This window comes from Oncorhynchus masou, chromosome 29 (assembly GCF_036934945.1).
Source record: "Oncorhynchus masou masou isolate Uvic2021 chromosome 29, UVic_Omas_1.1, whole genome shotgun sequence".
Classification (NCBI taxonomy): Eukaryota; Metazoa; Chordata; class Actinopteri; order Salmoniformes; family Salmonidae; genus Oncorhynchus; species Oncorhynchus masou.
The window spans coordinates 5,719,293-5,736,904 of NC_088240.1; positions in this window are offsets into that span (position 1 = coordinate 5,719,293).

The window sequence follows — 17,612 nt, forward strand, 5'->3', positions numbered from 1 at the left end:
TACAGGCTGAATAATGTGACTACATGCTGAATGATGTGACTACATACTGAATGATGTGACTACAGGCTGAATGATGTGACTACATACTGAATGATGTGACTACAGGCTGAATGATGTGACTACAGGCTGAATGATGTGACTACATACTGAATGATGTGACTACAGGCTGAATGATGTGACTACAGGCTGAATAATGTGACTACATGCTGAATGATGTGACTACATACTGAATGATGTGACTACAGGCTGAATGATGTGACTACATACTGAATGATGTGACTACAGGCTGAATGATGTGACTACATGCTGAATGATGTGACTACATACTGAATGATGTGACTACAGGCTGAATGATGTGACTACATACTGAATGATGTGACTACAGGCTGAATGATGTGACTACAGGCTGAATAATGTGACTACATACTGAATGATGTGACTACAGGCTGAATGATGTGACTACATGCTGAATGATGTGACTACATACTGAATGATGTGACTACAGGCTGAATGATGTGACTACATACTGAATGATGTGACTACAGGCTGAATGATGTGACTACATGCTGAATGATGTGACTACATACTGAATGATGTGACTACAGGCTGAATGATGTGACTACATACTGAATGATGTGACTACAGGCTGAATGATGTGACTACAGGCTGAATAATGTGACTACATGCTGAATGATGTGACTACATACTGAATGATGTGACTACAGGCTGAATAATGTGACTACATGCTGAATAATGTGACTACATGCTGAATGATGTGACTACAGGCTGAATAATGTGACTACATGCTGAATGATGTGACTACATACTGAATGATGTGACTACAGGCTGAATGATGTGACTACAGACTGAATAATGTGACTACATGCTGAATGATGTGACTACAGGCTGAATAATGTGACTACATGCTGAATGATGTGACTACAGGCTGAATAATGTGACTACATGCTGAATGATGTGACTACATACTGAATGATGTGACTACAGGCTGAATGATGTGACTACATGCTGAATGATGTGACTACAGGCTGAATAATGTGACTACATGCTGAATGATGTGACTACATGCTGAATGATGTGACTACAGGCTGAATAATGTGACTACATGCTGAATGATGTGACTACAGGCTGAATGATGTGACTACAGGCTGAATAATGTGACTACATGCTGAATGATGTGACTACAGGCTGAATGATGTGACTACAGGCTGAATGATGTGACTACATGCTGAATGATGTGACTACAGGCTGAATGATGTGACTGGCTGAATGATGTGACTACAGGCTGAATGATGTGACTACAGGCTGAATGATGTGATGACAGGCTGAATGATGTGATGACAGGCTGAATGATGTGACTACAGGCTGAATGATGTGACTACATGAATGACTGAACAGACTGAATGATGTGACTACAGGCTGAATGACGTGACTACAGGCTGAATGATGTGACTACAGGCTGAATGACGTGACTACAGACTGAATGATGTGACTACAGGCTGAATGATGTGACTACATGCTGAATGATGTGACTACAGGCTGAATGACGTGACTACAGACTGAATGATGTGACTACAGGCTGAATGATGTGACTACATACTGATGGATAAGAGTACAGGCTGAATGACGTGACTACAGACTGAATGATGTGACTACAGGCTGAATGATGTGACTACAGGCTGAATGATGTGACTACAGGCTGAATGACGTGACTACAGGCTGAATGATGTGATGACAGGCTGAATGACGTGACTACATGCTGAATGATGTGACTACAGGCTGAATGACGTGACTACAGACTGAATGATGTGACTACATGCTGAATGATGTGACTACATGCTGAATGATGTGACTACAGGCTGAATGACGTGACTACAGGCTGAATGATGTGATGACAGGCTGAATGACGTGACTACATGCTGAATGATGTGACTACAGGCTGAATGACGTGACTACAGACTGAATGATGTGACTACATGCTGAATGATGTGACTACATGCTGAATGATGTGACTACAGGCTGAATGATGTGACTACAGGCTGAATGATGTGACTACAGGCTGAATGATGTGATGACAGGCTGAATGATGTGACTACAGGCTGAATGATGTGACTACAGGCTGAATGATGTGACTACATGCTGAGTGATGTGACTCAGGGAAAGACTGGTAATTGTCTGGTAGTGGAAGCCAGATCTTCCCCAACCTAAAGAAGGAAAGATGGAGAGAAAAAGAGATGGCGAGATGAGAGATGGAGAAAGAGAGACAGAAGACAGTTAGAAGAAGGTAAGACTAGGGCTGTACTTGTCAGCCGGTTAATGTCATGGAAAAGCCTGCCGGTCTCACGGTAATTGGCTGTTAATTAACATGAACATATTTAGTACCTCAAGGTAATGCTGATGCACAGCTTTGGGATATCTACATTTAAAGTGGCTGCGTTGAACAGAAAAGTGATGTTTGTTTGGAAACTTACAATGAAACAAACCTTACAATATTGCAAAATCAAAACAAATATGGGCTGCATGTGACTACAGACTGAATGATGTGACTACAGACTGAAAGATGTGACTACAGACTGAATGATGTGACTACAGACCGAATGATGTGACTACAGACCGAATGATGTGACTACATACTGAATGATGTGACTTCAAGCTGAATGATGTGACAGGGGAATCCAAGGTAGTGGTGTTGAGATGTGTAGACTGAGGTTGGAGTTGGCTGAGTAGAACAGGGTAAACAGGTCCTGAGGGGAGTCCAAGGTAGTGGTGGTGAGATGTGGAGACTGAGGTTGGATTTAGCTGAGTAGAACAGGGTAAATAGGTCCTGAGGGGAGTCCAAGGTAGTGGTGGTGAGTAAAATCCAGAGCAAGTTAGTTGGGTGGTGAGATGTGGAACAGGAGAGAGAGATAGAGAGGTAACTGCAATGAGAGGATAAACGGTGTCATGCAGGGAAACAGGCACAGCAGAGTAACAGGATATTGAGTAATAATAAATGGCTCATGATCTGACTGAGCAGAGATTACGTTCTGGCAGAGTGGAAGTTGAAGGTCTGAGTGTTTGTGGAGGTCTTGATTATGGAACGAGTTGCAGCTGGTAGGGATCTGCTCTGTCTCCAGCACACCTGTCTCCAACCACACAATCACACAGAGAGGGAAAGGGAGTGCATGCTCAGCCCCCTTCTATACTCCCTGTTCACCCACGACTGTGTGGCCATGCACGCCTCCAACTCAATCATCACGTTTGCAGACGACACAACAGTAGTGGGCTTGATTACCAACAATGACTAGACAGTCTACAGGGAGGAGGTGAGGGCACACGGAGTGTGGTTTCAGGAAAACAACCTCTCACTCAACGTCAACAAAACAAAGGTGATGATCGTGGACTTCAGGAAACAGCAGAGGGAGCATCCCCCCTATCCACATCGACGGGACAGCAGTTGAGAAATGTGAACGTTTTAAATTCCTCGGCGTACACATCACAGACAAACTGAAATGGTCCACCCACACAGACAGCATGGGAAAGAAGGTGCAACAGCACCTCTTCAACCTCAGGAGGCTGAAGAATGTTGGCTTGTCACCTAAAACCCTGACAAACCTTTAGAGATGCACAATCAAGAGCATCCTGTTGGGCTTTATCACATTCTGGTACGGCAACTGCACCTCCCACAATCGTAAGGCTCTCCAGAGGGTGGAGCTAACAGATTCACTACATGGAACAACAGATAGCAGATAGTAACCGGAAGGTTGCTAAACCCCTGGCTGCCAAGGTACAAATCTGTCGTTCTGCCCCTGAACAGGCAGTTAACCCACTGTTCCAATTTGTAAGTCGCTCTGGATACGTCTGCTAAATGACTTAAATGAAATGTAAATAGCCCTGTCTAAGCCGTGGGAGGGGGGATCTAACAGACTCACTACATGGAACAACAGATAGCCCTGTCTAAGCCGTGGGAGGGGGGATCTAACAGACTCACTACATGGAACAACAGATAGCCCTGTCTAAGCCGTGGGAGGGGGATCTAACAGACTCACTACATGGAACAACAGATAGCCCTGTCTAAGCCGTGGGAGGGGATCTAACAGACTCACTACATGGAACAACAGATAGCCCTGTCTAAGCCGTGGGAGGGGGATCTAACAGACTCACTACATGGAACAACAGATAGCCCTGTCTAAGCCGTGGGAGGGGGCTATCTGTTGTTCCATGGAACAACAGATAGATCCCCCCTCCCACGGCTTAGACAGGGCTAACATATTCACTACATGGAACAGCAGATTGTCCCCATCAACAAATCAAAGGGAGTTTGTTCTGAAGTGTCTGCCCTATATTAGAGCGATATAAGAAAGATCCAGAAATATTATTAGTTGTTTGTTTTTTGTTTTTTTTTAACATATATTTAACCCCTTATTTTTGGCACTAAACAGTGTCCATAAATACTTTCGTATTGTTTTTCTACTTGTACTGGGGGATGATCAGACGGTTCTTGTAAGGCCTGTGGGTCCTAGAGAAGAACAGCCAAGAACAACCATGTACTGGTTTTCGAGAGTCTCACCTTTCTATAGGGCCATATTATTCTCTAGGCCAAAAGTTCGGACGCTACAGATGATTTTGTGAGATTACCCATTTTCGGGATTGTCTCATGGTCTGCCGCAGATGCGAAACATTGGCGGATGCATTGCATAAATATTTCTCTAGCTTAAACGGATGGATTTTTATTGGGATTTTTTGTATTATGCTAATAGGATTTCCGCAGGGGGGCGTGGACATCGATTATAGAGGGTTTTAAACAGACACAATGACAGGCATAGAACAGGGTGTCTCAACTGTACCAAACCAAATATATTCATACCAGAGACACAGACCAGAGACACAGACCAGAGACACAGACCAGAGACACAGAACAGAGACTCAGACCAGAACAGAATCAGACCAGAGACTCAGACCAGAGACTCAGACCAGAGACACGGACCAGAAACACGGACCAGAACACGGACCAGAGACACGGACCAGAGACACAGACCAGAGACACAGACCAGAGACACAGACCAGAGACACAGACCAGAGACTCAGGCCAGAAAAACCAGAACACGGACCAGAGACACGGACCAAGACACGCACCAGGTGGTAGACCAGAGACAACCAGAGACACGGACCAGAGACACAGACCAGAGACACAGACCAGAGACACAGACCAGAGACTCAGACCAGAGACACAGACCAGAGACACAGACCAGAGACACAGACAGAACACAGACCAGAGACACAGACCAGAACACAGAGCACAGAGACTGAGGCCAGATTGTTTGCTCTGCAGTAAATCTGGTAAAGCCTAAGGAGACATGACTACAGACTAAGGGGACATGACTATAGCCTAAGGAGAAAAAGACTACAAGGGAGGGCATGACTACAGACCAAAACATGAAAACCCTAGGGAGACCGGATCTACACCTAGGTTTCCTAATGACAAGGAGACATGACTAAGCCTAGGGAACAGGACTATTCTACAGGGAGACAGGACTACAGCCCAGGGAGACATGACCACAGCCCAGGAGACAGGACTACAGCCCATACGTCACAGGACTAAAGCCCAGGGAGACAGGACCACAGCCATAGGGAGACATGATACAGCCTAGGCAGGACTACAGCCTAGGGAAAGGACTACAGCCTAGGGAGACATGACTAAAGCCTAGGGAGACAGGACTCAGCCTAGGAGACAGGACTACAGCCTAGGGAATGGACCAAGCCTAGGGATGACATGGGAACAGCCTAAAGACATGTTTTTAGCCTAAACAGGAAACTAGGAGACATGACTACAGCCTAGGGAGACAGGACACAGCCTAAGACAGGACTACAGCCTTTTAGAGACATGACTACACCTAGGGGCATTAGGACTGTTTTCCATAATGCTCTCCATGACCACAGCCTAGGGAACACAGCCCAGGCTACATGACTACAGCCTTCAGGGAGACAGGACTACAGCCTTTAGTTATGACTACAGTGGGAACACTGACTAGACTGAGGGAGACATGACCACAGCCTAGGGAGACATGACTCCCCAGGGAGACAAGACTACAGCCTAGGGAGACATGACTACAGCCTAGGGAGACATGAGTAAAGCCTAAGGAGACATGACTACAGCCTAAGGAGACATGACTACAGCCTAGGGAGACATGAGTAAAGCCTAGGGAGACATGAGTAAAGCCTAAGGAGACATGACTACAGCCTAAGGAGACATGACTACAGCCTAGGGAGACATGAGTAAAGCCTAGGGAGACATGAGTAAAGCCTAAGGAGACATGACTACAGCCTAAGGAGACATGACTACAGCCTAAGGAGACGTGACTACAGCCCGGGGAGACATGACTACAGCCTAAGGAGACATGAGTAAAGCCTAAGGAGACATGACTACAGCCTAAGGAGACATGACTACAGCCTAAGGAGACGTGACTACAGCCCAGGGAGACATGACTACAGCCTAAGGAGACATGAGTAAAGCCTAAGGAGACATGACTACAGCCTAAGGAGACATGAATACAACCTAGGGACACATGACTACAGCCTAGGGAGACATGACTACAGCCTAGGGAGACATGAGTAAAGCCTAAGGAGACATGACTACAGCCTAAGGAGACATGACTACAGCCTAAGGAGACATGACTACAGCCCAGGGAGACATGACTACATCCTAAGGAGACATGACTACAGCCTAAGGAGACATGACTACAGCTCAGGTAGACATGACTACAGCCCAGGGAGACATGACTACAGCCTAGGGAGACATGACCACAGCCCAGGGAGACATGACTACAGCTCAGGGAGACATGACTACAGCCCAGGGAGACATGACTACAGCCTAGGGAGACATGACTACAGCTCAGGGAGACATGACTACAGCCTAGGGAGACATGACTACAGCCTAGGGAGACATGACTACAGACTAGGGAGACATGACTACAGCCTAGGGAGACATGACTACAGCCCAGGGAGACAGGACTACAGCCTAGGGAGACAGGACTACAGCCTAGGGAGACAGGACTACAGCCTAGGGAGACAGGACTACAGCCTAGGGAGACAGGACTACAGCCTAGGGAGACAGGACTACAGCCCTAGGGAGACAGGACTACAGGAGACAGGACTACAGCCTAGGAGACAGGACTACAGCCTAGGGAGACATGACTACAGCCTAGGGAGACAGGACTACAGCCTAGGGAGACAGGACTACAGCCTAGGGAGACATGACTGCAGCCTAGGGAGACATGACCACAGCCTAGGGAGACAGGACTACAGCCTAGGGAGACAGGACTACAGCCCAGGGAGACAGGACTACAGCCTAGGGAGACATGACTACAGCCTAGGGAGACATGACCACAGCCTAGGGAGACATGACTACAGCCTAGGGAGACAGGACTACAGCCTAGGGAGACATGACTACAGCCTAAGGAGACATGACTACAGCCTAGGGAGACATGACTGCAGCCTAGGGAGACATGACCACAGCCTAGGGAGACAGGACTACAGCCTAGGGAGACAGGACTACAGCCCAGGGAGACAGGACTACAGCCTAGGGAGACATGACTACAGCCTAGGGAGACATGACTACAGCCTAAGGAGACATGACTACAGCCTAGGGAGACAGGACTACAGCCTAAGGAGACAGGACTACAGCCTAGGGAGACATGACTACAGCCTAGGGAGACAGGACTACAGCCTAGGGAGACAGGACTACAGCCTAGGGAGACATGACTACAGCCTAGGGAGACAGGACTACAGCCTAGGGAGACATGACTACAGCCTAGGGAGACAGGACTACAGCCTAGGGAGACAGGACTACAGCCTAGGGAGACAGGACTACAGCCTAGGGAGACAGGACTACAGCCTAGGGAGACAGGACTACCGCCTAGGGAGACAGGACTACAGCCTAGGGAGACAGGACTACCGCCTAGGGAGACATGACTACAGCCTAGGGAGACATGACCACAGCCTAGGGAGACATGACTACAGCCTAGGGAGACATGACTACAGCCTTGTGAGACAGGACTACAGCCCAGGGAGACAGGACAACAGCCTAGGGAGACAGGACTACAGCCTAGGGAGACAGGACTACAGCCCAGGTAGACAGGACTACAGCCTAGGGAGACAGGACTACAGCCTAGGGAGACAGGACTACAGCCCAGGTAGACAGGACTACAGCCTAGGGAGACAGGACTACAGCCTAGGGAGACAGGACTACAGCCTAGGGAGACAGGACTACAGCCTAGGGAGACAGGACTACAGCCCAGGTAGACAAGACTACAGCCTAGGGAGACAGGACTACAGCCTAGGGAGACAGGACTACAGCCCAGGGAGACAGGACTACAGCCTAGGGAGACAGGACTACAGCCCAGGGAGACAGGACTACAGCCTAGGGAGACAGGACTACAGCCTAGGGAGACAGGACTACAGCCCAGGGAGACAAGACTACAGCCTAGGGAGACAGGACTACAGCCCAGGTAGACAGGACTACAGCCTAGGGAGACAGGACTACAGCCTAGGGAGACAGGACTACAGCCCAGGGAGACAGGACTACAGCCTAGGGAGACAGGACTACAGCCCAGGTAGACAGGACTACAGCCTAGGGAGACAGGACTACAGCCTAGGAAGACAGGACTACAGCCCAGGGAGACAGGACTACAGCCTAGGGAGACAGGACTACAGCCTAGGGAGACAGGACTACAGACTAGGGAGACAGGACTACAGCCCAGGGAGACAGGACTACAGCCTAGGGAGACAGGACTACAGCCCAGGGAGACAGGACTACAGCCTAGGGAGACATGACTACAGCCTAGGGAGACAGGACTACAGCCTAGGGAGACAGGACTACAGCCTAGGGAGACAGGACTACAGCCTAGGGATACAGGACTACAGCCTAGGAGACAGGACTACAGCCTAGGGAGACAGGACTACAGCCTAGGGAGACATGACTACAGCCTAGGGAGACAGGACTACAGCCTAGGGAGACAGGACTACAGCCTAGGGAGACAGGACTACAGCCTAGGGAGACAGGACTACAGCCTAGGGAGACAGGACTACAGCCTAGGGAGACAGGACTACAGCCTAGGGAGACATGACTACAGCCTAGGGAGACATGACTACAGCCTAGGGAGACAGGACTACAGCCTAGGGAGACAGGACTACAGCCTAGGGAGACATGACTACAGCCTAGGGAGACATGACTACAGCCTAGGGAGACAGGACTACAGCCCAGGTAGACAGGACTACAGCCTAGGGAGACAGGACTACAGCCTAGGAAGACAGGACTACAGCCCAGGGAGACAGGACTACAGCCTAGGGAGACAGGACTACAGCCTAGGGAGACAGGACTACAGCCCAGGAGACAGGACTAGGGAGACAGGACTACAGCCTAGGAGACAGGACTACAGCCCAGGGAGACAGGACTACAGCCTAGGGAGACATGACTACAGCCCAGGGAGACAGGACTACAGCCTAGGGAGACAGGACTACAGCCCAGGGAGACAGGACTACAGCCTAGGGAGACAGGACTACAGCCTAGGGAGACATGACTACAGCCTAGGGAGACATGACTACAGCCTAGGGAGACAGGACTACAGCCTAGGGAGACAGGACTACAGCCCAGGGAGACAGGACTACAGCCTAGGGAGACAGGACTACAGCCCAGGGAGACAGGACTACAGCCTAGGGAGACAGGACTACAGCCTAGGGAGACAGGACTACAGCCTAGGGAGACAGGACTACAGCCTAGGGAGACAGGACTACAGCCTAGGGATACAGGACTACAGCCTAGGGAGACAGGACTACAGCCTAGGGAGACAGGACTACAGCCCAGGGAGACAGGACTACAGCCTAGGGAGACATGACTACAGCCTAGGGAGACAGGACTACAGCCTAGGGAGACAGGACTACAGCCTAGTGAGACATGACTACAGCCTAGGGAGACAGGACTACAGCCTAGGGAGACAGGACTACAGCCTAGGGAGACAGGACTACAGCCTAGGGAGACATGACTACAGCCTAGGGAGACATGACTACAGCCTAGGGAGACAGGACTACAGCCTAGGGAGACAGGACTACAGCCTAGGGAGACATGACTACAGCCTAGGGAGACATGACTACAGCCTAGGGAGACAGGACTACAGCCTAGGGAGACAGGACTACAGCCTAGGGAGACATGACTACAGCTCAGGGAGACAGGACTACAGCCCAGGTAGACAGGACTACAGCCTAGGGAGACATGACTACAGCCTAGGGAGACAGGACTACAGCCTAGGGAGACATGACTACAGCCTAGGGAAGATATAAGATACATGGCAAGTCACAGGATGTAAAGTCATAACTCAAATCTTAATAATATGTAACAATGCTAAATATAATAACCTTTTCATCTGTTTTCTGATATGATTGTACATGGTGTGTGTGTGTGTGTGTGTGTGCGTGTGTGTAATGACGTCATGGACATGAGTACTAGTATCAACATACACTACCAGTCACAGGTTTTTACACACATACTCATTCCAGGGTTTTACTTTTTTTTTACTATTTTCTACATTGTAGAATAATAGTGAAGACATCAAAACTATGAAATTACGCATATGAAATCATGTAGTAACCTTAAAAATAATTAAACAAATCAAAATATGTATTTTTTTAAGAGACTTACTTGAGCCAAGAAACACAAGCAATGGATGTTGGCCTGTTGGAAATCTGTCCTTTTGTCTGATGAGTCCAAATTTGAGATTTTTGGTTCCAACCACCGTTTGAGATGCAGAGCAGGTGAACAGATCATTTCCCACCGTGAAGCATGGAGGAGGAGGTGTGATGGTGTGGGGGTGCTTTGCTGGTGACACTGTCTGTGATTTATTTAGAATTCAAGGCATACTTAACCAGCATGGCTAACACAGTATTCTGCAGCGATATGCCATCCCATGTGGTTTGCACTTCGCGGGACTATCATTTGTTTTTAAACAGGACAATGACCCCACACACCTCCAGGCTGTGTAAGGCCTATTTGACCAAGAAGGAGAGTGATGGAGTGCTGCATCAGATGACCTGGCCTCCACAATCACCCAAACTCAACCCAATTGAGATGGTTTGAGATGAGTTGGACCGCAGAGTGATGGAAAAGCAGCCAACAGGTGCTCAGCGTCTGTGGGAACTCCTTCAAGACAGTTGGAAAATCATTCCAGGTGAAGCCGGTTGAGAGAATGCCAGGAGTGTTCAAAGCTGTCATCAAGGCAAAGGGTGGCTATTTGAACAATCTCAAATTTAAAATATGTTTTGAATTGTTGAACACTTTTGTTGGTGGCAACATGATTCCATATGTGTTATTTATTATTATTATATTTATTATATTATTATTCATAGTGCTAATGTCTTCACTAATGTTATACAATGTAGAAAATAATAAAAAATAAAGACAAACGCTTGAATGAGTAGGTGTGTCCAAACTTTTGACTGGTACTGTATATTCATTCGTTATTTGAAGAGGAGGATTGAGAAGTTTTGAATCCTAAACAACCTGCATACACATTGATGTTTGATGTACAATAGACCAACATATAATGCTTTCAGAAAGTATTCCCATCGACTTACTCCACGTTCTGTTGTTTTAAAGCCTGAATTCAAAATGGATTAAACATATATTTTCTCATCCAGCTACACACAATAACTACAAGGTGAAAACATGTTTTAATATTGCTTTGCAAAAGTTTTGCAAATTAAATATAAAAATCAAGAATCACCTATGGCAGCGTTTACAGCTGTGAGTCTCTCAAGGTAGGTCTCTCACATCCGAATTGTATAATATTTGCACATCATTATTTTAACAAATATTCAAGCTCTGTGATGTTCTTGGTTCTTGATCATTGCTAGACAGACATTTGAGGTTTTGCCAATTTAAGGTAAACAACGTGGCCCCACTCAGGAACATTCAATGCTGTATTGGTAAACCTCTCCAGTGTATATTTGGCCTTGTGCTTTTAGGTAATTGTCCTGCTAAAAGGTGAATTTTTGTTATTCCCAAGCAAATGAACCAGGGTTTCCTCTAGCATTTTGAATTGGGGCGGCAGTGTAGCTTAGTGGTTAGAGTTGGACTAGTAACTGGAAGGTTGCGAGTTCAAACCCCCGAGCTGACAAGGTACAAATCTGTTGTTCTGCCCCTGAACAGGCAGTTAACCTACTGTTCCCAGGCCATCATTGAAAATAAGAATTTGTTCTTAACTGACTTGCTTGGTTAAATAAAGTTTAAAAAACAAAACAAAAATGTGCTTAGCTGTTTTTTACCCCCCCCTCCACAATTTAAAAAGATAAATACATCCTTGTCGATAACAAGCATACCCATAACATGAGGCAGCCACCACCATGCTGGAAAATATGAAGAGTGGTACTCAGTGATGGGTTTTGGATTTGACCCAAACACAATGCTTTGTATTCAGGATTTAAAGTTGATTTCTTTGCAACATTTTTGCAGTTATACTTTAGATCCTTACAGCAAACAGGATGCAAGCTTCCTTCTTTTCATTCAGTCATTTAGGTTAGTATTGTGGAGTAACTACAATGTTGTTGATCCATCCTGAGTTTTCTCCTATAACAACCATTAAACTGTTTTAAAGTCATCATTGGCATCATGGTGAAATCCCTGAGCAGTTTCCTTTCTCTTCGGCAACTGAGTTAGGAAGTACACCTATATCTCTATTTCTCTCCTCCTCTCAGCCTCTCCTCCTCCCTGCCCTCAGCTCTCCTTATTGTATGCTCTCCTGGAGAGCTAGTAATCTAGGAATTAGTTGTGGACTTGTTAGCACTCAGTGGGCTATAAACCACAGAGTCAGTGAGACTCAGATCTATCCTAATCAAAGTAACACAGTTATGGAGTGCACACATGCACGCACAATTGTGCACACACATGGACACAGACACACATGGACACGCACACACACACACACACACACAGTATATTCAATATATTCAGTATATTGAATAGCCTACACACTCATATGCATCCATTTATTTCTTACACAGACAAGTACATGATACATATTCGTGAAGACCCACAGCAAACCATCTCTTCCTTCCTCTCTTCTTCCCCTGAGATGTTGGGAGGCATGTTCACATGTACTCAGCTCCACAGTAACACATCATCATCATCATCATCATCATCACCAGGGACTAGTAATGGAAGAAACTAAGTTTTCTCTGATCAATAAATCATTTTGTTTTCCTCTTTCAGTACATGTGATGAAGTCAGTGAAGAGCTGGTTGGACGGGTGCAGTATCTGTTGATATGAAATGTCTTTAAATGAAAGGCTGGGTTTTATACTGTGAGGGCCCTAACACGGCGTCGCATATTAGTAGACGACTGAGTAGAGTTGGAGCGGTTCTCCTCCTTTAGATCTCTGCGTGTGATGTCACAGGGAGGTGTTTGAGCCGTGGCAGAGTGACTGTACACCCAGGAACAGATGGTTTCACAGGATTACTGCTCAACGATTGCTCTTAAACACCCTCTGTGTCCCAAATGGTACCCTGTTGCCTTTATAGGGCGTTACTTTTGACCCTTGGCTCACAGGACTCTGGTATAAAATAGTGCACTACACTACATAGGGAATGAAGTATAATTTGGGATGCATACAATATCTGGCCACTCATGTGAGCCTGACATGTTTTATGGGCTAATTATCAGAGCGAAACGAGAGAGACAGATCTAAATTAAGCGTTGGTTATGAAACAGAGAGAGTAGGGAGAAGGGGAGCTCACTCAGTCAGTGTGTGGTGCGTGATGTATGTACTGTACCTACTGTGGGTTTGTACTAAATCATGTTGAGTTAATGAGTTTGATGGTGATGGACGGGAGCCTGGATACTCAACCTTGTTTTGTTGTATTTTGCTGTATTTATTCTCTCTATTGCTGTCTTAAATTCAAAATAAAAATGGCTACCAGAAAAAAACAAGAATGTTAACCTTAAAGCTACCAACATATTTTAGCATTACGTTGATTACCAACTGGAGTAATTTAGACGAAGAAGAAGAAGAAGAAGAAGAAGAAGAAGAAGAAGAAGAAGAAGAAGAAGAAGAAGAAGAAGAAGAAGAAGAAGAAGAAACTCTTGAATAAAAAAAAAGTAACAATCATAGCGAATTATAAATCTCATCAAAACATCATAAGGCAATCTACATTAGCACTAAAAAGATCATTTCCTATAATTTGACTGTAGTATGATTTAGTTATAAGAATCTAAGTAAATACAACTTTTGTCAACTTTTGTGTAATTTTATTGACAAAAAGTGATATAATTAACTTTATAAAGTCATCTTGAAGGACATTGTCCAATAATATGTCTATAGTTTTCTTTATTTACTTGACTTTATTAATCTACCCCAGAGCCAGTATTAGCATCGCTGTTAGGGAAACAATATTAGTGGCCCAGGAGCCATGGCAACGTGTTTCAGAAAGCCATTCAAACTACATGGTACAGCACCCAGAATACCATAACAAGTTACACATGTAGGATACAGCGGGAATTTCTAGGAATCCTAGTATTTCTATCATTATTACGCCCTGGCCTTAGTTATCTTTGTTTTCTTTATTATTTTGGTTAGGCCAGGGTGTGACATGGGTATTTATGTGTTTTGTCTTGTCTAGGGTTTTTTGTAGATTTATGGGGTTGTGTTATTTTAGGTGTCCAGGTAAGTCTATGGTTGCCTGGATTGGTTCTCAATCAGAGGCAGGTGTTTATCGCTGTCTCTGATTGGGAGCCATATTTAGGCAGCCATATTATTTGGGTATTTTGTGGGTGATTGTTTCCTGTCTTTGTGTTTTCTGCACCAGTTAGGACAGTTTTTATTTTACGTTAATTGTTTTGTAGTTAGTTCATGTTAATTGTCTCTTATTAATAAAACCATGAACTATAACCACGCTACGTTTTGGTCTGCCTCTCATTCCCAGGAAGAAAGCCAGGACAATCATAGAAAATATGATTTATTGGGGGGGGGGGGGTACAGACCAATACAGCAATAGTTTCTGTATTACAGTTATACAGAGTATTCATACCACTACAGACTTTTATGTTCTGCTTTGATTGCAACTAAGCACATGTCTACCTGAGGTAACTTTGATTTTGTACATGTCACACCCAGGCGATTAAATAAGGTGGTCCACCTCTGCAGGTCATCTGTCTTTCCAGATGCTCTTTATGTAGTTTCATGGTCCTATCAGAGTTCTGTATTGCAGTTCTACGAATTGTTTTGGCAGGTTTTTGCATGCACAGGCTGGTTTTTGTACACAGTGATCAAATAAAATCAAATTTGATCGGTCACACTAGCCGATGTTATTGCAGGTGTAGCGAAAGGCTTGTGGTGCAGCGAAATGCTTGTAAAACGTTTGTGATACAGTACTTGGTATAGAAAAGCACATGGGGGAGATACAGCAGATGATCTGTCTATTTGATACATGTCCCGCTCCACCCTCTGGTTGTATAGGTAACTTGTATTTATGTCTCCGGAGAAACTTAGATTCAAGCACAGTAATTATTCATCAAGTTACTATAGGCAGAATTCAGTGTTTTTGACTCCGTATTGAAACACCAACCAATGGTTTGGATATGTTCAGAACAAGTTGATGGGAATACTTGAATAAACCACCTTTGGACTTTGATCAAAAATAACACTCTGGGTTAAAATGACCCCAGTCGGTAGCTTAAGGGTTAACGGGTGGGATACATTTTCTATAGCTTAGAATATGCTGCAATTCCTTGGGGCGGCAGGGTAGCCTAATGGTTAGCGCTTTGGGCCAGTAACAAAAGGTTGTTTGATCGAATCCCCAAGCGGACAAGGTAGAAAACTGTTGCACATCATCATCTGCATCATCTATCACTCCAGTGTTAATGCTAAATTGTAATTATTGAGCCTCTGTGGCCTATTGATTGCCTACCTCCCTACTCTTCTAATTTTGCACACACTGTAAGTAGATTTTTCTTTTTTTTCTATTGTGTTATTGACTGTACGCTTGTTTATATGTAACTCTGTGTTGTTGTTTTTGCTGCACTTCTTTGCTTTATCTTGGCCAGGTCGCTGTTGTCAATGAGAACTTGTTCTCAACTGGCCAACCTGGCTAAAAAAAGTTACATGAAAAATTAAAAAGTTAAATTAAATGAAAAACATAATGACCAGTATGAGGTAGAACCATAATGACCAGTATGAGGTAGAACCAAAATGACCAGTATGAGGTAGAACCAAAATGACCAGTATGAGGTAGACCCATAATGACCAGTATGAGGTTGAACCATAATGACCAGTATGAGGTAGAACCATAATGACCAGTATGAGGTAGAACCATAATGACCAGTATGAGGTTGAACCATAATGACCAGTATGAGGTAGAACCAAAATGACCAGTATGAGGTAGACCCATAATGACCTGTATGAACAGTATGAGGTAGAACCATAATGACCAGTATGAGGTAGAACCATAATGACCTGTATGAACAGTATGAGGTAGAACCATAATGACCAGTATGAGGTAGAACCATAATGACCTGTATGAACAGTATGAGGTAGAACCATAATGACCAGTATGAGGTAGAACCATAATGACCTGTATGAACAGTATGAGGTAGAACCATAATGACCAGTATGAGGTAGAACCATAATGACCAGTATGAGGTAGAACCATAATGACCAGTATGAGGTAAAACCATAATGACCAGTATGAGGTAGAACCATAATGACCAGTATGAGGTAGAACCATAATGACCAGTATGAGGTAGCACTATAATGACCAGTATGAGGTAGAACCATAATGACCAGTATGAGGTAGCACTATAATGACCTATATGAGACATTCTCCTCTCTTGCCTCCCCCTCTCAATTAGTTTTAAACACACAGCGACCAAGATGTTCCGCTCTTACCCTCAGCTCTGCAAGAAAGCTTGTTTTTCTACCCCCGAACAAGGCAGTTAACCCACCGTTCCTAGGCCGTCGTTGTAAATAAGAATGTGTTCTTAACTGTCTTGCCTAGTTAGATAAAGGTAAAATGAATGCATGGAAGTGAACTATTCCCAAGCTATGCAGAGGAACATGTAAAAATAACACGAACACAATACCTTGTAGTGCTGCTGCAATCTTGCTCCAGCAAGACAACAACTCTGAGGAAGTTGTGTGCTCGCGTAGCATGGAGGACAAAGGAGCACATCAAATGCTGTTTGAGAGTCATCCTTAGTAACTGTCCATGACACATACGGTAAACTGTCTGTTCAGAGCCAAGACTGAATGAGCAGAACGTTCACTGTTGGTTTTAGAACTCAAATCAGTGCTTCTACCCCCCAATGTGGTCTATGTGGATGAGTTTCTCAGCACCCCTTCATCATTAAGGGGTCATAATAATATAGTTTCTGTCATGTTCTGACCATAGTTAGGTTATTTTATTATTTGTATTAGTATGGTCAGGGCGTGAGTTGGGGTGGGCAGTCTATGTATGTTTCTATGTTGGTTTTTGTGTTCGGCCTAGTATGGTTCTCAATCAGAGGCAGATGTCGTTAGTTGTCTCTGATTGAGAATCATACTTAGGTAGCCTGGGTTTCACTTTTGGTTTGTGGG